Raw genomic sequence first — 12,058 nt, 5'->3', positions numbered from 1 at the left:
GGGTGTCAGCGGTACTTGTATCATTTTGTGCATAATAATGCAATCAATTGCTTTGTTAGCATAGTCGAGCAAGCAACACATAACTTATAATCTAAATGGCTCCAATTTAGATATAAAGCAATTCAATTTTAGACACACATATCTCGATTCATCATCATCACATTTCTGTAAAAAAAAATAAAACACACAAAGTTGTTCCATCTATGATCTATCTACTAGCATCGATCGTACAAAAGCATCATCCAACACACTCTCTTCTTCCTCCTTCACTTTTCCCCTGGCTGGCCAAGCCATACTCCCAAGTCCTCACCACATCGCCTAGCACCCAGCCTATATATCCCGCCCCGCAGCGCAGCACCCATCAGAGCAGCGCCCAGACGCACCCAGCCCTCACCTCTTTCTTCTCACCACCGGGCCGCCATGCGCCCTAGCCTCTTTTTTCTCACCATAGCGGCTCCCTAGGTGTGGAGTGGACGAGCTCCTGGCCTTCGTCTCCGTCGTCAAGTCCCACCGACAAGACAAGGCACTCGCTCCGCCCCTTCTTGCACGTACGTCCAGCCGCCCGCGCTACGTCCGATAGTACTGGAAGTGGAAGGTATCCGTCCGCCCGCTCCTTCCTATGAAAATAATACTGTACGTTTTTGAAATATAGGCATAGGAGAAGTAGCACGTAGTAATTTTCTGGTCGCTAGCATATATAGCATGGATGTTTGGAAGATTTTGCCGCCTCTGGATTTACTGTATTGCTTCTCTTACGCCTTGTTCGGATTACCTCCGCTCCACAGCTCCACTCCGGGAGCGGGTGGAGTTATAGTGGGAAAACGCGGAGCGCCGTTTTCCTGGCTCCACAGCTCCTCGTATTTTGCGGAGCGGGTGGGATACCGAACAGGGCCTTAATTAGCACGCGGGCTTCCTCCGTGTACGGTATTCTCATTACTATCGTCGTGCCCCTCGCATAAACCCTCTCCGCGCTGCATCCCACAGCGCCCACACGAAATCTGATTTGTGGACCAAGAACCTTGCATGTGCTTAATTTTCACAACCAATGGCCGTGGTAGTTTCATTCATCCATACGCGAGATGAAGCTCATGTTCACCCTTTGGTGGGATCTTGCAGCTCTTTCATGTTTCTTTACTCTTGGCATGCATGTTTAGTCCTCCCATCTGCACGTTAATTAACCTTTTTGTCTTTTCTCAACCTCTTGCAGCAGTTTCCGTTTCATATCTTGAGTTTATCTATCTATATACATCAACCCAAGAAGAAGAAGAAAATGTCGGTGCTTATGTTAGACGTCGTTACCAGTATTAACCCTCCATTAGCGCATCTGGGCACCGGTTTTGTTGCTTATTTCCGTCGAAGAACAGTCCTAATAATAACAAATGAGCATGTTGTCCAAGGAGCTATGTTTGTTAGGGTTAGGCTCCCGGGCGGAAGCCAACAGTTCACTGGAGAAGTGCTGGTGGCAGACGACCAAGTGGACCTTGCTATAGTTCGATTGGTTAATGTGGAGGGACCGTTTCAACGTATGGTGTTCGCGGATGTACCTATTGATAACTTTCCATGGACGGCATATGCTCATGGATATTTCTTGGTCCTTGGAGCGCCGGTCATCAACCCTGCGAGGGCTCCCGGTGAGATTAAGTACGTAAAAAGACACTTAAATTTCAATTGACTTGCATTGGACGACTTACAGCACTATATCATTTAATTTACTGAAGCTGGGCTTTTTATGTTTCTCTCAGCGGCGCGTTCTTTCGAAACAATGTTCACTACCTACAAGGGAATTTCGCACTTCAGCATGGAATGTCCGGTGGACCAGTTACGATGGGAAACAGAGTCATTGGAGTCAGTGCCGCAGCTGCGTGGGGATCGAGCGTCATTGTTTCCCTGCGTACTGTACACATGACACTTATGTTTTGGTGTGGTCTTAATGTAAGAATTCCAGATCGATCGATTTCATTTTTCCTTTGAAGCAGCATTTCAATTTTTTTACACCGTTTATACTTTATAGGCTGTTTCTAATCCCTGTTTTTAGGACGGAGACCCTACTATTGATGAGATGCTAGAAATGCTTGCTGCTGGTGCCGCCTAATCAGTTCCACAATTTCAAGTAAAATCAAGGTACTTCCTCGGTGTAAATGTATTTTTTCATCAGTCAACCATGCGTCCATGAACTAGCTGAAAGGAAGTAAAGCATCTAACTTGCTATGAAATAACAGTCCGAATATTTATCGTTAATTAGTCATGATATTTCCTAATGCAATGTAGTACGATATAGACTTATGTTGCTTACTTGGACAGATGGGGAAAATATCTGTTCGCTTATCTTGTCTTGTTTTAAACCTTCAAGCTTAGTAAGAAGTGGCATGTCAGCACACATTTGAAAGGGATTACACGGAAAGATGAAACTATAAGAACAGAAGTGTTATGCTTATATTGAAAGAAAGTGAAATGACAAAGTGGCTACATCTGCTCTGTTTGTCATACAAAACATAATCAATTTCAAGTTTTCCTCATACAGTGGAAAACTATTTCAATTACATAAGAAAGATGACAATAGCAAGAGAACGTATAGATGATATTTATTGGATTTCATTCGTGAGACAAAAAAATTGTTGGACAACTCAGGTTTGATAAAATGGCACTAATTTTGGCTCGATTTGCACAAGAGAACACAATCCTAGGCTCCGAGCATATAGATAAAGGTAGACATTTCCATTCTCATTCAGACTAAAGATACATGTGGATATATCTATCTTTAGTCTGTTTGATAAACAAACGTACCTTCCTTTTTCAATCCGATGATATGGTTATGCGCCCATATGATCATTCCGATGTGCAAATATTTACCCGAACCCGCAAAACAAAATCATAATAGAAAAAGAGTTATACTATAAGAGTAGTCCAAGTTATTAAGAGATTAGCAAACAAAAAGAATCTCTGCAATTAGATTATTTCCTAAACAAAGTGATTTATAGCATTCCATCTGAAGATAGGAACATGCACCGTACCAAATATATGTGATGTTAGTAAGCACTATCAGACTGAAGGTATGGATGAATAAAGAAGAAGCAAAACCTCTTGACTGAGTACTCAAAGCGAAAGAATGGAAACCACAGCAGACGGGATTAGGCATTTACAGTAAGTAGACCTGCGATCGAATTAGTATGCACCAATTAGTTTTTTTTATGCTGGAGCTGAAATCACACTATATCTGCAGCTTACACTCTCAATTCTCGCAAGGACGGGGAACAATCATAAGTTCAGTTAAGTAAGAAGATGTAGTAACAACAATACTAATAATACCACCATATATTTGAACCACATGAGAGACCAGCCACTCGAAAACCAAGGCTACACCTACAGTATAGAGAAGCAATACATCATATTTCTCTCCAATTAAAAGCGCAGAAACAAGGTTGCTAATTTGCAAAACATTGACCTGCTTGTTGAACGGCCGGAGGTAGCTGGTCAAGCTTCCAAGCAGTGGTGGTGGTGCTTGCTATGATCAACACTACACCATTAAATAACATGACAAGCAAATTTGCTCTGAAATATGTGAACAGTTATGACATTTTTTTATGGCGACTATGGTTGCTTACTATCACAGTTGCATAGCAAAAAACCGAAACTTCCTCTTGTATGTTAAGCTACATAATGAAATCCCATTGCAGTGTCGCAGTTTTGAACTAGTTTGAACTACACTTATTTTGGATTGGAGGGAGTAGACAAAATTAGATGAAGAATCAGTGTATACGTCTGAACTCAACAGTAGCTACCGTGATCACTTCATCTTCTTTTCTATCCGAGTAAACACCCAACCCAACTTCATTCCTACATGCCCAAAGAAAATTAGAACAAGAGTAGTGTTCTTGCTAGAGCACTGCTAAAAAGTATTATGAACAGATCTAGTGCATGTATGTCCGCACATAGCCTGTGTGAAAGCAATTATTTTGCATCTTCTTATAGAAATTTATCACTATGCACAATTAGCAAAAAAATTAAGCTATAGGATTGCATGTGGGCAGCAAATGGACACGGAACCTTCCCTGAACGTGGACAAAGAGGACGTTACTCCCTGGGAGGCTACTAAGATTCAATTCGACTAATATATAGATATGATAATAGAGTTTTCATGTGTTTTTCTAAGAAAATGGTGCATCAATTAGTAAATATATGTAGATATGATAGTCTATGCGTTATGCATATGTCTAATGTATCTTGTTTCATAATTGTATTGCTGTAAGTATCATCTGTCTCTCATGCTTCTCCTCTTGCCATGTTTTGACCAGGAATGAAATATCAGCAGTGGCATGGAGTGCTTGCTTGTTGCGTTGCTGAATCCTGGAGTCGACTGGAAGATGGTTTATTGTTATTTAAAATTTTATTTTCGAAGCTGTTGGAGTGATGTGTTAAGTTATTCGTGTCATGTCAGTTTGTGTATTATTCATGTACTAGGCTACATTACAATGTTAAGTATTGTTATTTGTTGTATGTATGTATCAATGTATCGGACCGATTATGAGTATTTTGAGCTGATGTGATTCATCAGTACCTTTTTTTGAAAAGGAGGGTCAACCCGGCTTCTGGGCAAAATGGACAAAACTGACCCAAAGTCGAAACATATTCAAACAATAAACTCTCGGCAAAAATATGTCACAGAAATAACCCTTTCGGGTAGCACCATTCTGACAGGCGCTACACTTCCTGCCAACATGGTGTGGCGCGGCCATGTCCGTGCCCACCCCTGGTTGTGTGAAGCCTTTCGTCTAGGCACTATGCTATGGAGCATAGCCCTTTTACATAGGCGCTACACGCTGACTTAGAGAATTTCCAACTCGCCTTAGCCCTCGTATGCTCTTTGTTGCTCTCTGGCCCCGGCAATGGGCAAATACCAAGTCCTAGAGTAGCGTCGGTGCGTTAGGCGCTATCCAACACATCATAGTGCCTTCCCCTTAAGTGTTATGATAATTGAACTGCATGTCGAGAGAGCATTTCTTAATGGACAAGGCAATAATTAATGACAGAATGATAGTCCATTCTTGCATACTCTGCACTCCCAAATTAATACCCAGCTTTCTTTTTGCAGCATTTTTAGCAGGTTCAACATCTCCAAAGCTACTGAGGTCTACTCCTATTTCTTCTTCGACAAGACGATGCATGGTTTCCCTTCTCCTTTTCAGAGAGATTTCAGTTCCTGCTTCATAGTAAATACGCCAGTTTATGAAGTGAAAAGAATACAAATAGAAGTATATGCATGTGCTTTAAGTATTATGAGTTGAGTGTGCATGTGTCCAGTGCCAATCTGCATAGGGTAATCCAGGTCAGGCAATAAGACCCAAAACCAGACTACTAGTAGAGCATCATCGATGACAAGAATAAATGCCAATAAGTTCCACTCCGATAAAAATGACAACGAAAAACAAGGTGTAGTAAAGCAGTGATATGAGTAACAAATGATGACATGATTTTGCTGTGATGCTTGTCTTGACAATCCAAATTCACTCACATAATGCAGCACAATATAGTCTCATACTATAGGTAGACTTGAAACGCATTACCTGGTAATCAATCTTAAGCTTTCCGGTCATAGCCATAGCATGTCGAGTTACAATTTCTTCAGCCAAATTCATCATGCTTTCATAGTCTGAATATGCTTCATACATCTAGCTTCCAAATATAAGGGAGCAAGTGAGACCTTATTTAAAGTAGCACATTCTGGAAGCAAAAAGGAAGGAAGAGAAAGGGGCGTGTGAAATGAAAAGGTAGAGATAGATCGAGCAATTAAGCTACAAGATAGCTCCCTAAAAAAGGAGAGCTAAACAACAGAATGAAAAAAAAAAACATATGAGATTTACATCAATGGTGGTAAATTCAGAATTATGACGAGTAGACATGTCTTCATTTCAGTATATTCTCCCAATCTTATAAACTTTCTTGAGACCTCCAACCTGCCTTTCAATTATCATAGCACCTAAGGGGGAGGCGCTATGATGAGTTGGATAGCGTCTTACCCACAGACGCTACTCTAAGACTTAGATAAATAGATCTAGCAAAAACATAATATAAAATAAATAAAGAAAAAGTGCAGCAAGATATTTTTTTTAGATTTTAATATGATAGGAAATAGACTCGGGGGGGGGGGGGGGGGGGGTGCATAAATTTCACTAGAGGCTTCTCTCGAGAAAATAGCATACAATGGGTAAACAAATTACTGTCGGGTAATTGACAGAAGAGCAAATAATTATGACGTTAACCAAGGCAATGATCATGTATATAGATATCACGTCTAAGATTAGTGGACTGACTACTGCCTGCAAAATGTAAATATATTTCTGATGTATACGGAAAATGTAAAATGTGTACAAACAAGTAGTCATGAAGTACAAATACTAGGAAAAAATGTTCACCATCTATTTAAAAAATGTTGAATGTGTACAAGTTTTTTTACTGATGTATATGAAAAATTTAGAACATTTATTAAAAAAGTAAAAAATATAAATAAATAATTTTAAAGAGGTTAATTGTGTACAGTAAATATAAAAATATGTTAAACATGTATTATAAAATATTCCTGAAACATATAAAAAATGTACAATGCGTATTTAGTAAAATTTAATCATGTAAAAATATGTTTTGATGTATAGGTAAAATGTACTAGTGTGTGTGGAAAATAAGACAAGTGTTAAAGGAAAAAAGAAAGAAAAATGGTAAAAACCGAAGAAACCAAAGAAAAGAAAGGAGAAATTTGAAGAAAAACCGATGAGAAACTAAGAAAAACCAAACAAAACCAAGATACCGATGCAAAACAACGGAACAAAGTGAAAATAAGAGAAAACTGATAAAACCAGCTGAAAACCAAGAAAGATACAAAAAAATGAAGAAAAAAGAGGAAAAGAAAGGACGAAAAAGAAAAAAAACGAAGAAACCAGCCAAAGGTTTTTTTTTTGAGGCAATCCCACGAAGCTTTATTAAGACGTCACAACGTTTACAGGGACGAACGAAAGGTTTCCGGGGTGTCCTAACCAAACATGGCGGCCCACCCCTAACGTAAGAGCATGCTTCGCTAGATTGTGTGCCTCGAAATTCGAGCTCCTAAATTCGTGGACAAAATTACAAATAGAAAAAGACCTCCTTGCCTCTAATATTTCATGTATAATAGCACCGTAGCTCGCCAGGCACTGTTGCTTGATATCCTCCACCACCACCTTGCAATCAGTAGCTACATGAATCTTCAGTTCATTGAGATCCTGAGCTAAGGCAAGAGACTCCCTGACTGCCATCACCTCCAATGTTGTAGGGTCATCAACCCCCTTAAAACTGATCGCCGAGGCTCCCAGGAATAGTCCGTTCTCATCCCTGCATACCGCGGCTACCGTTCCTCTCTTCTGATTTCTTTTTGTCGCTGCATCAACATTTACCTTTGCCAAGTTCACCGGTGGAGGTAGCCAACATGTAGGTCTAGGGTTGGGGTGGACGCCCGTCACCCGTCCCGGTGTATCAATATCCTTGAGATCATTCAGATAAGATTCGATGAACTGAGTTGTTGACATTGGGCTTGAGAAAATACCTTCATAGATCGCCTTTCTCCTCGCTCTCCACACCGCCCAGAGGGATATGATCAGTCTAACAAATTCTGCTGAATTTAGAGCCTCGTGCAGAGCGAAAAGCCAATTCTTCGCGTTGACATCGTTGTTTAGACTAATCTGTTCAACTATGCGCTCTTCCGACAAAGCCCAAGTGCACCTTGACATGGTACAATCCAGCAGAGCATGTCTCCACGAATCCTGAGCTCCACAAAGAGCACAATGGGGGGTTTGTGACATGTTACGACGGTGTAAAACATCACCTGTCCGCATTGAGTGATGGGCTAGCCGCCATGCAAATATCTTCTGCTTCGAAGGTACCTTGATGTGCCATAGCGAGTTCCATGCATATCCTTCAGAAGACATATCTGAGATCCCCGCATTCTCATATATCCAGTCCTCCCTCTGAAACTTTTTATTGAGCACCATTTGATAAGCCGATCACACTGAAAAGAAACCTCGGCGTTCCCCACTCCAAGCCCAAAATCATCAATATTGCGTGTACACAATGGAATAGCCAAGATAGCATCTACGTCAAAGGGTATGAACACCGACCGGACAAGATCCTCTCTCCAAGTAGCAGTGGTGGCGTCAATCAACTCCGAAACAAACCTGGGAGGGTTGGCTACTAGCGCCGTGATGGGCCTCATTGGACCCGTTCGCGGGAGCCAGTTGCTTTCCCATATTGCTGTGGTCTCACCATTGTCAATCCTTCGTATTAGACCTTGCTTCAGAACATCCCTCCCATCAATGATAGCCCGCCATATTTGCGAGGGGTGGCTACCTAACTCCGCTTCAAGAATGGAGCCTTGAGGGTAGTAAACAGATTTAAGAATGCGTGCACTTAGCGAAGATGGATCGTGCAAAAGCCTCCACGGTTGTCTGGCCAACAATGCCAGATTAAAAATCTCCATGTCTCGGAAGCCCAAGCCTCCCAAATATTTGGGGTGTATCATCACGTCCCAAGACACCCAAGCTGGTTTTCGTTTGCCTTGCTTGCTCCCCCACCAGAATTGTCGAATGATCGACGTTATATTATCACACAGTCCCCTTGGCAACCGGAAGCATGCCATGGAGTAAACTGGTATAGCTTGGGCCACTGATTTAATTAGGACTTCCTTTCCTACAGCTGACAAGAGCTTCTCCATCCAACCTCTCACCTTCTCCCATATCCAGTCTCTGAGATACTTAAATTTTCCCATCTTTGATTGACCCACATCTGTTGGCGTCCCCAAATATCTGTCGCTTAACGACTCATTGTGGACCAGCAGAATGGTCTTGACACCGTCTCGTCTCTGTTATGGGCATCCCTTGCTGAAAAAGATAGACGATTTATCATGATTGATCCTTTGGCCAGAAGCATTACAGTATGTCTCCAACAGGTTTGATACCGCAGTCGCGCCCTCAGAGCTTGACTTAAAAAGCAACAGGCTGTCATCAGCAAAAAGGAGATGGTTCACTACCGGAGCTGTAGGAGCCATCTTGATTCCCTCAAGACCCGACGACTCAGAACTGGATTTTAAAAGGCACAAAAGGCCCTCTACTGCAATTAAGAAAAGATAAGGAGAAATGGGATCTCCCTGTCGAATTCCTCTAGATGGAATGAATTGCTCTAGCTTCTCACCATTGAACATGACTGAAAAAGAGACGGATCGGACCATGCTCATAATTGTGTCAACCCAAGGTTGTGTAAACCCCGGCTTCTCCATCATAGCCTGCAAGTAGTCCCACTCGAGCCTATCGTAGGCTTTCATCATATCCAGCTTCAAAGCGCAATAACTGTTAGATTTGGATTTATTCCGTTTCATGAAGTGGAGACACTCGTAAGCACATATAATGTTGTCAGTTATTAGCTGGCCTGGAACAAAAGCTGATTGCTCATGAGATATGATATCAGGTAGTATCTGTTTGAGTCTATTGGCAACTACTCTCGAGGCAATTTTGTAAATGACATTGCAAAGACTTATTGGACGAAACTGTGCAAGATGAGTTGGGTTCAAAACCTTCGGGATGAGCACCAGAACCGTGTCATTCACACATTCAGCACTTTCCTCACCTCTAACTATACTGAGCACTGCACGGGTGACCTCCTCACCACAGATATCCCAGTGACGCTGATAAAAGTGAGCCGGGAATCCATCGGGCCCGGTGCCTTCGTCGGGAACATCTAGAAAAGAGCAATCTTCACCTCCTCATTAGTGTATGGGGCCAACAGAATTTCATTCATTTGTTGCGTTACCTTTGCGGGCACCTTAGAGATGACTTGATCCAAGCCATTTACACCTTCGGATGTATATAGGCTCTTGTAGAAATCTGAGACCATCGTTCTCAATGCTCCCGGATCATCAACGATTACGCCCAAAGAGTTCGCAAGGGCTTTTATCATGTTCTTCTTGCGCCTCTGGCTTGCACGAAGGTGAAAGAAACGAGTGTTTTTATCTCCCGCCGATAACCATTCCAGCCTGGATCGTTGTCTCTGTAAGTGCATCTAGTGCCACCCCTAGTTGGTTTTGGAGTATTGACGACAAAGTTGGTTGAGGGACTAATGCATTTGTGAGAATTGCAGGATAACGCAGGTAGTGTCCCTCATTGATTCGGTTTACCTACCGGAGATGACCCCTAAAAATGTATGAAGACATTGAAGACAATGGTGGTATGAGAAGATATTCATATTGAAGACTATGACTCGAGAAGACATTACGTGAAGACTTTGGAGCGCGAAGACTGTGTGTTTTCGTTGTTTCCGTTTCTTCTTTGTTGAGTCATAGGAACCACCGTACTGTTAAGTGGGGTCCAAGTGAACTAAGTCAGAGTGACTGAAGTGATGCTCAACCCAAATCCTATGTCTTCGAGCGAAGACAATGAGAGCAAATCTTATCCAGAGCTGGATGAGTCAGCTTTGCTTGTAGCCCAAGTAAAGTTGTCGCGTGTGTTGAAATCTGACCGTTGGAACACGTGTCAGTTCCTTAGTGACCCAGGGTCATTTTGGACAAATCAGGTCGGGTTGCCTAGTGGCTATAAATAGCCCACCCCCTACACCATAAATTGGTGGCTGCTCAGAGTTTGTGCACGGCTTTTGTCGTTTGAGAGCAACCCACCTCGAAGCATTTGAGAGAGAGAAATCCTTGCGAGGACAAAGCCCAAACACCCAGAGCCAAAGAGTGTTAGGCATCACTGAAGTCTTTCTGTCTGTGTGACCTGAAGACTTATTACACTTGAGGACTGTGAATCCTCCAGCCGGTTAGGCGTCGCGTTCTGAGCATCCAAGAGTCATTGTGGATTGCCGGTGAACGAAGTCTGTGAAGGTTTGGAAGTCTCCCTTGAAGACTTACCAGAGTGATTGGGCGAGGACTGGGTGTCCTTAGCTCAAGGGGAATAAGGTGAAGACACGGTCTTCTGAGTTAAATCTCAGCCTCCCTAACCAGACGTACAGTTGTCACAGCAACTGGAACTGGTCCAACAAATCCTGTGTCTTCAACAAGCAACTGGTTCTATCCCTTCCAACCTTACTTAAGTTTGTCTTCATGAAGTCATTGCTTATCTGTTCATCTGTTTGACTTCATTGCTTGACTACTGTTGTTGATTGGCTTCATACTATCTTCCATCTTGATCCTTACTGCCTAACTGCTATTAGTCCTGTACTCTCATATCATTACATACTTGACTATGGCTTGTTTAGGTTAGTTTATCTTCCGCTGCATATCAATTAGGTTGTTTCTGTTGTTTGTCTTCGAAACTTCCAAGTTTTGAAGACTTTCATAAAAATCGCCTATTCACCCCCCCCTCTAGTCGATACTAGCACTTTCAATTGGTATCAGAGCAAGGTACTCCCTTGTTCTATGTGATTCGGTTTAACCACCTGGAGTTTCAGCTATGTCGACTGCAGGATTGAGGAACATATCATGTCCCACCTTTGACGGTCATGAGTATCCTCGATGGAAGGCCATGATGAAGAAGCTACTCATGTGCAAGGATAGTGAACTATGGACCGTCACTGAGATTGGACTCACTGATCTATGCAAGATGGCAGATGCTGATGACATTCGCAAGTACACTCTACTGAACCTCACAGCGAAGGACGTCATCTGCTGTCATCTGTCCCGGAATCAGTTCGGGAATGTTATGCACCTCAATCACGCGAAGCTAATCTGGGACCGGCTTTCTGATGTATACGAAGGTCATCGCACTCGTCATGATCAGCCGTTTGAAGATTACAAGGAATATCTCAAGAAAATGACCTTTACACCTGAACCATCATCATCCTCATCATGCTACATGGCAAGGGGTGATAAGGTAACTGAATGCTATCTCTCTGAATCTAGTGATGATGAATCAGGTGATGAATTTGGCCCCAGTTATGATAAACTTGCTTCCCTTGCCACTAAACAACAAAGAATCTTGGAAAAGGTTCAAGACATGCTTAGTAAGAGCGATGATATGTTGGGTGCTGAAATGGATCAGTCAAAAGCTTT

General features: G+C 42.3%; 1 long non-coding RNA gene across 2 annotated transcripts; it reads left to right on the top strand.

The window, feature by feature from the left end:
- The first annotated feature begins 283 nt into the window (after window positions 1-283).
- LOC123116793 (uncharacterized) lies at window positions 284-4,545 on the top strand. Of its 2 annotated transcripts, none has more exons than XR_006457194.1 (5): window positions 284-595; window positions 1,211-1,641; window positions 1,743-1,932; window positions 2,036-2,121; window positions 4,293-4,545. It is a non-coding gene; the product is annotated as an uncharacterized lncRNA (long non-coding RNA). The 2 variants fall into 2 exon arrangements; XR_006457192.1 differs by having other exon boundaries at window positions 285-595; window positions 1,208-1,641.
- Window positions 4,546-12,058: the final 7,513 nt, after the last annotated feature.

Source organism: Triticum aestivum, chromosome 5B (genome assembly GCF_018294505.1).
Source record: "Triticum aestivum cultivar Chinese Spring chromosome 5B, IWGSC CS RefSeq v2.1, whole genome shotgun sequence".
NCBI lineage: Eukaryota > Viridiplantae > Streptophyta > Magnoliopsida > Poales > Poaceae > Triticum > Triticum aestivum.
This window is presented reverse-complemented; position numbering and strand designations above follow the sequence as displayed.